Source organism: Lonchura striata, chromosome 5 (genome assembly GCF_046129695.1).
Source record: "Lonchura striata isolate bLonStr1 chromosome 5, bLonStr1.mat, whole genome shotgun sequence".
Taxonomy (NCBI): domain Eukaryota; kingdom Metazoa; phylum Chordata; class Aves; order Passeriformes; family Estrildidae; genus Lonchura; species Lonchura striata.
Window position 1 is genome coordinate 25,334,159 of NC_134607.1, and position 10,949 is coordinate 25,345,107.

The window sequence follows — 10,949 nt, forward strand, 5'->3', positions numbered from 1 at the left end:
CCTAGGAATCCTCCCAGGGCATCCCAGGTCAGCTGCCCTCAACACCAACTCCCACAAGTACTCAAAATGTGGGAAATCTACATGTCAGTAGGACAAGGCAAGGCAAAGATTTTGCCATTACTTTGGGAGTCCTTTTGGTGGCCACTGTTGTCATTCTTCTGTCATGACCTTTTCTGTAACCTTAAAAGGGGAGTTGTGTTCAGAAGTGTTTGTTAAGTTGCTTGGAAAGGACTGCCCACAGGTTTGTACTGACATTTCTCAACACGTTTATCAACAGCCGCCTGAACCCATTTGGACTCATTATTGCCCTGGATGAAGAAGGACAAGCCTCTGGATCTCTCTTCTGGGATGATGGTGATTCCATTGGTAAGCCTGGTCCCCTGGTGTGAAGCATACAGTACCTGCATACAGGGCTCTCCTCAGGCCACCTTTCAGCAGCATAATGGCACTGGCTTTGGTTAGAAATAGCTAGAGAACTGACCCCAGAAGGAGCAGTAGAAAGTTGAACCTTATTCATCCAGGCACTCCCTGGCAGCCAGGAGGGTCACCTGTGTCCTGGGGGCATCAGGCACAGCATCGCCAGCTGGGCTGGGCAGGGATTGTCCTGCTCTGCTCTGCGCTGGAGCAGCCTCTTCTGGACTGCTGGGGGCAGTTTTTGGGCACCTCAATGTAGAAAAGGACTATTAGCATCTAAAGGAGGGCAGCAAAGATGGTGAAGGACCTTGAGGAGAAGCTGTGTGAGGCAGCTGAGGTCACTTGGTCTCTTCAGCCTGGGGGAGACTGAGGGGAGACCTCACTGCAGTTACAACTTCCTCATGAGAGGAAGAGGAGGGGCAGACACTGATCTCCTCTCTGTGGTGAGCAGTGACAGGACCCAAGGGAGTGGCCTGAAGCTGTGTCAGGGGAGGTTGATGTTGGATATTAGAAAAAGTTTCTTCCCCCCAGAGTGTGGCTGGGCACTGGAACAGGCTCCCCAGGGAAGCAGTCACAGCACCAACCTGACAGAGTCTATAAATGTTTGGGTTAATCTTTCAGGAAAATGGTGTGACTCTTGCAGATGGTGCTGTGCAGGGCCAGGAGTTGGACTTGATCATCCTTGAGGGTCCTTTCTAAGTCATCTTACTCTGTGATTCTGTGAAGGTGAAAAGCTGATTCTCCTGAGATCAACCTAAGTCTAGAGGAAGAGATTAAATAGCCCACAAATCATCTTAGCCTGACCTTAGCTGCTTGCTGCTGTAATGTGAACTGATTATGGATTTTGCTGCCTGTTTTGATATCAATCCTCCTTGCTTTGTGTTTTGACAGATACTATTGAAAAAGAGAACTACTTCTTGGCTAAATACACATTCAGCAATGTAAGTGGCAACATACAAGATACCTACTTACATGGAGGTAGCTATAATTTAGTGTAACCATTGTAACATGCTGATATTTATCTTCTAGCTCAGTCTATTAACCAGGTAAGCTATCTAATGCTGTCATTTACAGCTACCTATGAAATAGTCCAACTATGATCCTGCAGTTTTATGTCTGCTTCATTAAGTATCATAGTGACACATGTCATTAATGTCCCTGCTGCAATACAAATCTGAAAAAAACGTATTTTCAACATTTTCTTTCCTTAGTTGCAACTTCTGGGGACAAGGGGCCTTTCTCGTGTTCCACCTAATGACTTTCAGTCTGATGGGTGGGAGAGAGCTAGATTTCACTCTTCAGAATATTCCAGCAACCTTTTGACTTCAATCACTTAATGTTTTTGTTTTGTGGTGCAGAGAGTTATGTAGTCTCAATTCTGTAGCTTGCATTTCCTTGTCTGACAGCACAGACACTGCTCCCATAGTGGGTGTCCCGTGGAGAGATCCAGCATGCTTCTGGCAACCCGCTAGGCTGATCAGATGCTCTGTGCAGCACAGGAACAGATTAGCTCAGGGTCAGTGCACTGATGCCTTTCACACAGTGCTCAGTTCTGTGCAGACATGTCCTGGGAAACACCTGTAGAAAAGCCCAACAGTCAAGGCTTCAATTGAGTAAAATATTGTAAAATGTGTCTACTATAAGCTCATTAAGTATATGATAGTAAGTTGTAGGAGTTATTGTAAAAATAACCTTACCCTGCTTAAATAACCTGTCTCTACAGATTTTATTTTATCTGCAAATTTAACATTTAGTAGTAAATAGGATATTGTATATAGAGTATGGCATGGTTTGTTCCCCAGCTTCCTGAACATGAGCCAGCATGTGCCCAAGTGGCCAAGAAGGCCAAGGCATCCTGGCTTGTATCAGAAAGATACAGGACTGGGGCAATGACTGTACCTCTGTCCTTGTCACTGGTGAGGCCACACCTCAGAGCCTGTGTTCAGAGAAGGGCAGTGAATCTTGAGGATCTGAGGCTCAAGTCATATGAGGAGCAGCTGAGGGAGCTGGGGGTGTTTGGCCTGGAGTAAAGGAGCCTCAGGGGAGACCTTATTGCTATCCACAACTGCATGAAAGGAGGGTGAACCAGATGGGGGTCAGTCTCTTCTTCCAATAAGTGATAGGGCCAGAGGCCTCAGGTTGCACCAGGGGAGGATTAGATTCAATATTAGGAAAAATTTATTCGCTGAAAGGGTTATCAAGCCCTGGGACAAGCTGCTCAGAGAAGTGGTGAAGTCACCATCCCTGGAGGTATTTAAAAGATGTGTAGATGTGGCCCTTAGGGACATGGTTTGCTGGTGGACTTGGCTGTGCTGGGTTAATAGTTGAACTTGATAACTTTAAAGATATTTTCCAGCCTAAATGATTATGTGATTTTCATGCCATGTATTCCTAAAAGTCCAAAAGTAATCCACAGAAGATAGTCAAAATGATAAAATCATGTTAACCCCTATTGTGATACTACTCTTAGAAGGTCTGTCTTCCAGAAGCAAGAGCAATCCAGGGTAAGACAGTGGGCTTTACTAGGTAGCCTGGTATGTTCGTGAGATATTTTCCTGGAACTAACACCACATGGGTAGACTTCAAGTATTATTTTAACTTACTTTGTTCTTGATTTACCAAGAAAAAAATATTCCTTCTTTTTCAGAAAAAAAAAAAAGGGTACTTCAACAGCAAAAAGGAAGAAAAATCACTTTGGTTTTCTGTAGTCTGTGTATAGTAATTTACTGCAGTAAGTCTACAGAAAAACAATATTCAGTTTTATATTAAATTTTGAACCGTGCAAATTAGATTGTTGCTTCTCTGGCACTTCCATATGTAATTGCTCATATTTGACTTCAGCCTGTAAATCCATGACTGAATTCCCTATCTGCATTCCAGTAATCTTTAATGTCGAGTTTTTATTATGTGTTTATAAAGGAAAACAGTCAATCTTAAATAGCAAAAGGGAAAATGGTATCTGCTGAAGAGTCCTGTCTTGGGCCCCTGAGCTTGAGAGCTGAGTTCAGCATTACACTGTGATTCCTGGGTGTGTGGCCGCCTGAGCTGGCTGTCCTGAGACAGCAGTAAAACACCGTAGGGAGGTGCTCTCTCTAAACTGAGCTCCCCTCTGTTCTGGAGCTCTGCCAGAGGGAATAAGACACCACATGTAATAGGTACCCCAAAAACTTCTTTGGTGGCTTTTGCAGGCTTCTCTCCGTTTGCTAAAAAATAGCCAACATTCCTTATTTAGGCAGTTTAAATCAGTGTGCTGGGGCTTAGCACTTATTTTTAGTGTGGATGCCTGAAATAAGCACTCTAAGCACAGCCCTAAGTTACATACACTGTGATCTAGCTCCTGCTCCCCTCCTACAATGCACTACTGAAATAACATAAGGTAATTTATGCAAAAGGTTCCATCATGGGTTTCTCCTTGGCATATTTTTAAAAAGTCATGATTGCATAGCCATCCATCATTTCCTGAGCAGTGTAATTCATCTTTATTTCCTCAACAACTTTGATCACATAACAAATGTGATGATTCCTCTTCATTGCATGTATGGGAAATTACTGTCTCTGGGGATCCAAATGAATTAGCTTCATGACTTTGCATGTCCTCTTGGTATACCCCTAAATATGTAGTAAATAAAAAGAGCAGCAAACAAAGCTCTGTGGACATATTTAGTCTCCTTAAACCTGGGACATATATAACAGGGATTTCTAGCAGGAGATGTGGTACATAAAATCAGGGCAGAACATCGAGCAGCTTCTGTTTGTGGAAGATACTAGTGTTTTAAAGCAGCTAGTTTTGGATGTTAACTAAATCTGTCTTAAGGTCACTAATTGAATCTCTGTATGTGGATTTTGGCTTTTCATATGCCACTGTACTCTGCAATGGGTACAAGAACAACATTGATTAAAAGTAGAAAAACATATCTTCTTGGACATGCTTTTCTATTCATAATCCAATTAATGCTGTAAATGTGATTTATGTTCATAGTTTATAATCGCACATGAAACCTTTCTTACGTACAAATTTATATGACTGTTGTTTTTTCCTTTATGACTTCAATATCTACATTGGAAGACATTGTGTATGTTCAATGACAAGGATGAAATCTTGTAAATGTGCAGCAAGTCACCTCTAAAGAGCTGTCATGGTCCTAAAGTTTTCTCTGTGTATTTTTCCAGAGAAGCCTGAAGACAGAAATAGTTAAAAATGGCTACCCTGGAGCTGAAACTCTGAAGTACAACAAAATTACCATTCTTGGCCTGAAACGGAGACCTCAAGCTGTGTCTCTGAATGGAAGATCCATCCGTGGAGATGCTGTGTCTTATGAGATCAGTGGGGTAAGACCTGAACTGAGAGTTTAAGAAAAAACTTAGAGAAAGAAGGGTAAGAACCGTGAAGAGAGGTGAAGTCAGTGAAGGACAGGAACTGTTTCTCATCCACACTCCTTTACATTTTGAAGTATAACCAGACACCCATTCTTGATACAACAGTCTGACATTTAGGAGGCAAAAAAAAAAAAAAAAAAAAGGCAAAAGCAAGAGCTCTTTTAGGAAACTTTAATCTTTGCTTATGCATATGGACTCTCTTTTACTTAATGTCTGCCACTTACACAAATTTTTAAACTACTGAAATACTGGAAAGAAGATACAGGTCCATGAGCTGAGAGCACAGTTAGCAGTTTTATGGGTGTTCTTATCATTCTGATAAAATGAGAAAACTTGTCAAAGTTTTTTATCTGCTGCTGAAGTGTTGTGGATTTTTTTCTCACAATTACTTGGTGTCCAAAACTTATTCCAGTGTCATTGGCTCTAAGGAGCATCTCCCCATCTTCCAAAAAGGTATAATTTTAGCATCTTAAAGTGCCAAGCCTCAGTGTTCCAGAACAAAATGCACGACTTGCTTGTGCAGTGCTCCTCTGGCACCAGTGTGAGGACATTCCAGAGGGGATGGCCTGAAAGCCACTAATAAACCCTAAGCAGCAGCAGCAGCCTCTGTGGTCCCAATTTTCTTTTGCATAGGAGTATAGACAAAAGGAGCATAACCTTTTGCTTCCTTTCCTCTGGCCACTTGTTCCATATCTGTCACCACCAAGCTGAAGTGATCATTCACACTCTGTATGAGATATGTACTCATATCTCAGCATTGGTTGCATCTAGAACACTCCTGGTGTTAACACTGCAAAACGTCACTAAATCATCATGCAGTGGAAGATAGATGAGGCAACAAGTAGGGGATGTCACACCTTATGTTACCTTTCTGACCTGGCTTAGTGTCTAAGTTTCATTTGTAACCAAAGAATGATCCCCATTAAACATATCTGGTACTACCATTTATTTTATTGAAGGAATCTGTAAAGGAAGAAAATTGCTGAGAATAAATTTCTGCCTTGGAGAATTGTAAAAATCCCACTTTCAGAGACAATGTCATAAATAAACATAATCAGTACTGCCTCAAGGGAAGAAATTGTTTAACAGCCTCTAAGCAAGCTCAAAGCAACATAAATGTGGCAGGGCAAAGAAAACATTCCACTGAGATGTGCTTGAAGGTACCAATTACAGAAATCCAGAAGATAACTGCAGACTAACAGCCTCACATACAAAGGCGATTTAAAAGACTAATAAGCTTGTCTCAAAAATATAATTTAAAATTGGATTTAAGAGCAGAATATTATCTTGGTGACTTAAGATCTACTTCAAATGCTGGAGGATAAAACCCACCAAGCTGATGCTGTAGGGATCCAAAACTACAAAAAAGTTAAATTTTCTACACCAGAGAAATATATTCCTCTCAAAATGCTGAGAGCTTTAGTCCAACTTCTCCAACCATCCCTGTGCATATGTTACAAAGTCACTACCTATATTCCTCTCATGTTTGACCCTCTAATAAAAAATCAATAAAATAAAAAAGAGCAGTAGCAGCAGCTTGGGTTTTGGTCTTGAAAACTTATTAATGTAATTTAAAAAAATGCAAAGGGAAAATTTGCCACTTTCTTACAGGCTTAGTGAGTTTACATTTTGTATAATAGTTTTATAAGCAGAGACCCCACTGTTTAAAGGGCTGCAGTAGAAAGTAACTTCTCCCATATTGGTTTTGGTTTCCAGAAAGCAAATATACCTAATAACAGTGCTGAAGTGCTTATTGAGCCATATTTATTTGTATATAAATAGAAACAGGTTGCTTAGTAATAAGCCACTTCTTTCTCTCTGATTCATGCAGCACTACCCTGATCTGACATTTGCAATATCACAGAATCTTCCTATTATTAGGAGTCTGGTATCTATTTTTTTCTCTGGAGTCTCATGCCCTAAGGAATTGTACAGTGACTGCAGCAGGGATGTTAGAAGGGTACATCTTGGCCAGGCTTGTGCTGACAATGGGCATAGGGAAGGTTATTTTTATCACACTTGCATCCTCTGCTGGGAAGTGCAGAGGTTCCCAGCATCCACAACTCCCAGTGTCCATGCAGGATTGCAGTTGGGAGTAGCCTCTCTGGCTGCCTGGCAATTTTCAGGTTGGTGTTTGGATGATTTTGCAGTACTTTTGTCTGGATTTTTCCCTATATTTGAAGAAAAGGCAAATTATTCAAGAAGTGGAAATCCAGCTCCCTAAGCAGTGGTACAGAACTGTTTCTGATGAAAGATGAGAATATTAGATACCTTGAAGAAGTGATTTAAGTAAGCACAGACTGTTAATGTTAACGTGAATTTGTGGGCTAGCAAATAGGTGTGAATGGATATTGGGCATTTTAAGAGATTATTAATTCTGGAACCTAAAGATAAAACTGGTGAAGTACTGAAAATGGAAATTATGTGAGTAGCCCAAAATACATAAAATTTAACACTGAACAGGAAGAGAGCAGGACAGATATTGCATTTACAATTTAATATTTGATTCATGTAATTAATTAATTTTAAACCATTCCTGAATTTCTAAAAGGGCTGTTGGATTGGATGCAGCAGTAGGAAGATGCATACTGGCATCAAGTTAGTCTCTCCTACCAGATATGTTAAAGAAAGCATGAAGGTCTAAACTCTAGTTTCACTTCTTAACCTCTGTTTTGAACTGGTTTGTTGTTTTTTTTTTACATTAACATAATTCATTATTTTGTGTCTCTTTTTTCCACAGAAGCTGGTTTTGCGGATTTCTGCTCCACTTACTCAGGAGCTCAACCTTAAGTTATACTAGAATGGTCAGAACACACTGACTTAATTTAGAATCCTTAGCCCTTTGATTTATCCCACTTTGATTTTAATGTAAAACAAATTAAAAATTAGTCATTAAAACATTGCATGTGAACCTGGTGACTGATGACTGATCTTTTTTTTATGTAGTATTTCTATCTCCGTATTCCTCAAAGAAAATTTTCAATAGTGGTTAGTGAGTATTAACATAAACTGATGTGTGTTCAAAATAGCATAGAAGAAATCATCCTGAAAATTCTGTCTCACCACAAATGGAGATAATATTTGGAAATGGTCTCAATGGGACCATTTTTCTACACAACATACACTGTTTGGGTTTTTTCCAAAGCTATGGTAGGGAAAAAACAAGGAACAACCAACTAATTTCCATAGCCCAATACATAACCTGCCATTAATATAATATGCAATGCCTATAATATATAATCTAATAAATATTAGTATAATATTATTTTAATTCTTATATCATCATATCTGAAAATCAGCCCATTGTCTCAGGCTACAAGATGTGCAACTATAGTGATCACTCAATTCTTTTTCTCTCCATCCTGAATTGCAATTGCAGCCTGGACTTGTCTTTGTCAGAGTTGGGTCATGTGGAGGAGCCTTAAGACTTGGGTCTCTCCAGAGCCTTTGCTGGTTGCAGTAAGGTCTGATGTGAGATATGTTTGCTCTGCACAGGCAGAGAGAGCAATTTGAACATCAGCTTTTTTGTGGGAAGAAGCTGGATACCTACAAAAGGTATCTGAAGGTAGCTGAAGGTGGTGAGAAAGGGCTGAGGAAGAGCAGAATATGGGCAGTGGGGTGAAGGAGGACAAGGTGACAAGTAAACTGAACATCTTCATTGCCCTAGAATAGAGCACGTGACTACAGTCCTTGATGAAATAAACACTTGAAAAGTGTGCCACTCTGAGTCCATGGACTCTGCAAATGGAGGTCCTTGTGCAGAGGAATGATGTTAGCAGGGTTTGTGAGAGCTGTGTATTTGGGACAGAGGAAAGAAGGAGAACCTCTGTTGGAGCAGACAGCATCAGCAGGCAGCCAGACAGAGCAGTGCTTGCTGCACAAACCTGAGGAGCAGCAGAGGCCCAGATGATGTGTCTGCACTGTGTCTCATGGCTCTGGTCTAGAGATCCCAGAGCAGGGCAGCCAGCAGGGGCTCCAGCAGCACAGGAGATGCTGGTCCAGAGGCTGCTGGCCAGGCATTGCCTTGGGCTTGGCCACACTGCCAGTTATCCTCTCGTGGTGGCTGTGAGAGCCCTGTGCCTGCTCACCCCGAGCATGTTGCAGACATAAAGAGAGAACACTGCTTGCTTCACGGCTTGACAGTGTGGGATGGACGGGGACCAATAAGGCAGACCACTTCTGTGCAGAATCCAGTCTCCTCCATGTGTCTTTGCAACAATGGCACCAAAGAGGTACCTGCTCTTAGTTTTCCTCCAAATGTGAGGATGTTACTTCCTCACCATGGCAAAAGAGCAAAGAGAGTGAGCAAAAAAACAATGTATTAGAAAAAGCAAATTTGTAAACACTTTGGCCTGGACTGGGGAACAGAATTTGGTTGGTTTGTGAGCAGGGCTCTTTTTGGTTCAGTGTGTTTCTCTCTAATCTGCCTTACAGTGTGGATAGAAGCAGGATTGGGAGAGGGGAGGTGTTGAATTTGCTGAAAAATGGTGAAAAAGGAGACTGGTGTGGGAACTGGAGATGTGGCTGGAGATCAATAGAGATGTTGGAGATGTCACTTCTGTAAAGAGCTCTTTGATAGATAAACATGTGGAGTCAGCCAGTTTTCACAAGTTTTCTGTGAAATCAGTGACTAAGCTGGCGCTTGCAGATATATCTTAATAAAATAAGTGCAGAAAAATACAATCCTACCAGCATCAATATGCTGTTCAAGCTTGTATTACAACCTGGATTTTATTGCTTTATTGTTATTTTGTGCCTTGTAGTTTCAGTAATCACAACAGGAAAACACTAGTCAGTAATACATGTGCCATGGGCTCTCATTTCACATATTTATTTCATAAATGTAAGCAAGACAGCCCTTGGTCAGCTATTTATAACAGGGGCATCAAAGAAAAAAGGAGTTTCTGTGGCCATGTGTGTGTATCTGGCTATTTATCCTCTCTGAGCATTGAGGTGCAGGTGTGATTTTGGATCATTTACACTTTTTTGAAGTTCTGGTTGCACTGCTTGTTCCTTCCCATTCAAAAAAATTATTTTTTCTTTTCGTAAAAAGGATAACAACTTCACCAAAAAATACTGATCGCCTGTTAAAAGTGGTATGAGGTGAATCCGAGAATCTACAGACAAATATTTTACTGTCTTTTAATGTCAGATTGGATTAAGAATGAATTTCTCCAAGTCTTGGCATGGATTATATTTATTACAGATTTTTAGTGGGGTGAGATCTTCTCAGGCTGGGATTTTAAAGCATTGGTAGTCAGCTGCTTTGTCCATCCTGCCTTTGTCAGGCATAAAACTCACCAGCTGAGTTCCTCAGAATCTGAAGGAGTTGAAATGTAAAGGGAAAAACCTTACTTTGCATTTCAAAACCCTGGTGATTCTATGCTACTCCCTTACAAAGCCATAGAAAGAACACAGAAATTCACCAGCCAAGGTATGCTGACCCCTAAGAATATGTCATTAGGCTTTTCTTCTGCCGAGAAAGGAAAAATAAACATTCTCCATACTACTCCATGTACACTTCATTTTTTTCATCAGAAATTGATGATTGTAGGTTTAATCTCAAAGGATCCCCACTGTCCATTCTTGTAAAAGGTGTATGTTTGTTTTGTGTAACGTGGTTAAAGAAAATATGGTGGTAGTGTGAATCAGCTACACTAGCTGAAGTAGAACAAATTAAATGAAGGGGACATGCAGAGAGGGCTCTGCTGTGCTCGGTAAGCCAGACATGAAGAATCTCTTCTGATATGGCCTGATGAAATATTGCATGTCTTGGAATGAAGAAGAGACAAAAGAAGATGTGACTCTGCTACAGCAAAGGAGACACAGGAGGAGGTGTGGGACCTGAGCAAGAGCTGCTAATAAAAGGTTTAATCAAAAAGGAGGTAGAGCAACTTCAGGAATACAGACAAGCAAAGGCAGAGATGCTATAACTCATCTGTTTGTCATACTGGTATCATCTTGTTGGAACACTATCCCATTCTGGTGTCAGAGATATATGGAATATGCTTAAGTAAATAAGCTTGCCACAAAGTAAACGACACAACCATGTCTGAAAGGCTGACCAAAAAATGAAATTTCTTGTGAATGCCCTGAGGAGCTCAACCTGTCTCTAATGGCCAGGAGAAGGCTCAGTCCCTTGAGAGTCTCAGTGTACC

At 40.9% G+C, this 10,949-nt stretch overlaps 1 long non-coding RNA gene across 1 annotated transcript; it reads left to right on the forward strand.

Moving 5' to 3' along the window:
* Positions 1-275: 275 nt before the first annotated feature.
* LOC110467630 (uncharacterized) lies at positions 276-7,702 on the forward strand. Its single transcript, XR_013340004.1, has 4 exons — positions 276-366; positions 1,306-1,355; positions 4,585-4,743; positions 7,532-7,702. It is a non-coding gene; the product is annotated as an uncharacterized LOC110467630 (long non-coding RNA).
* The last annotated feature ends 3,247 nt before the right edge of the window (positions 7,703-10,949 follow it).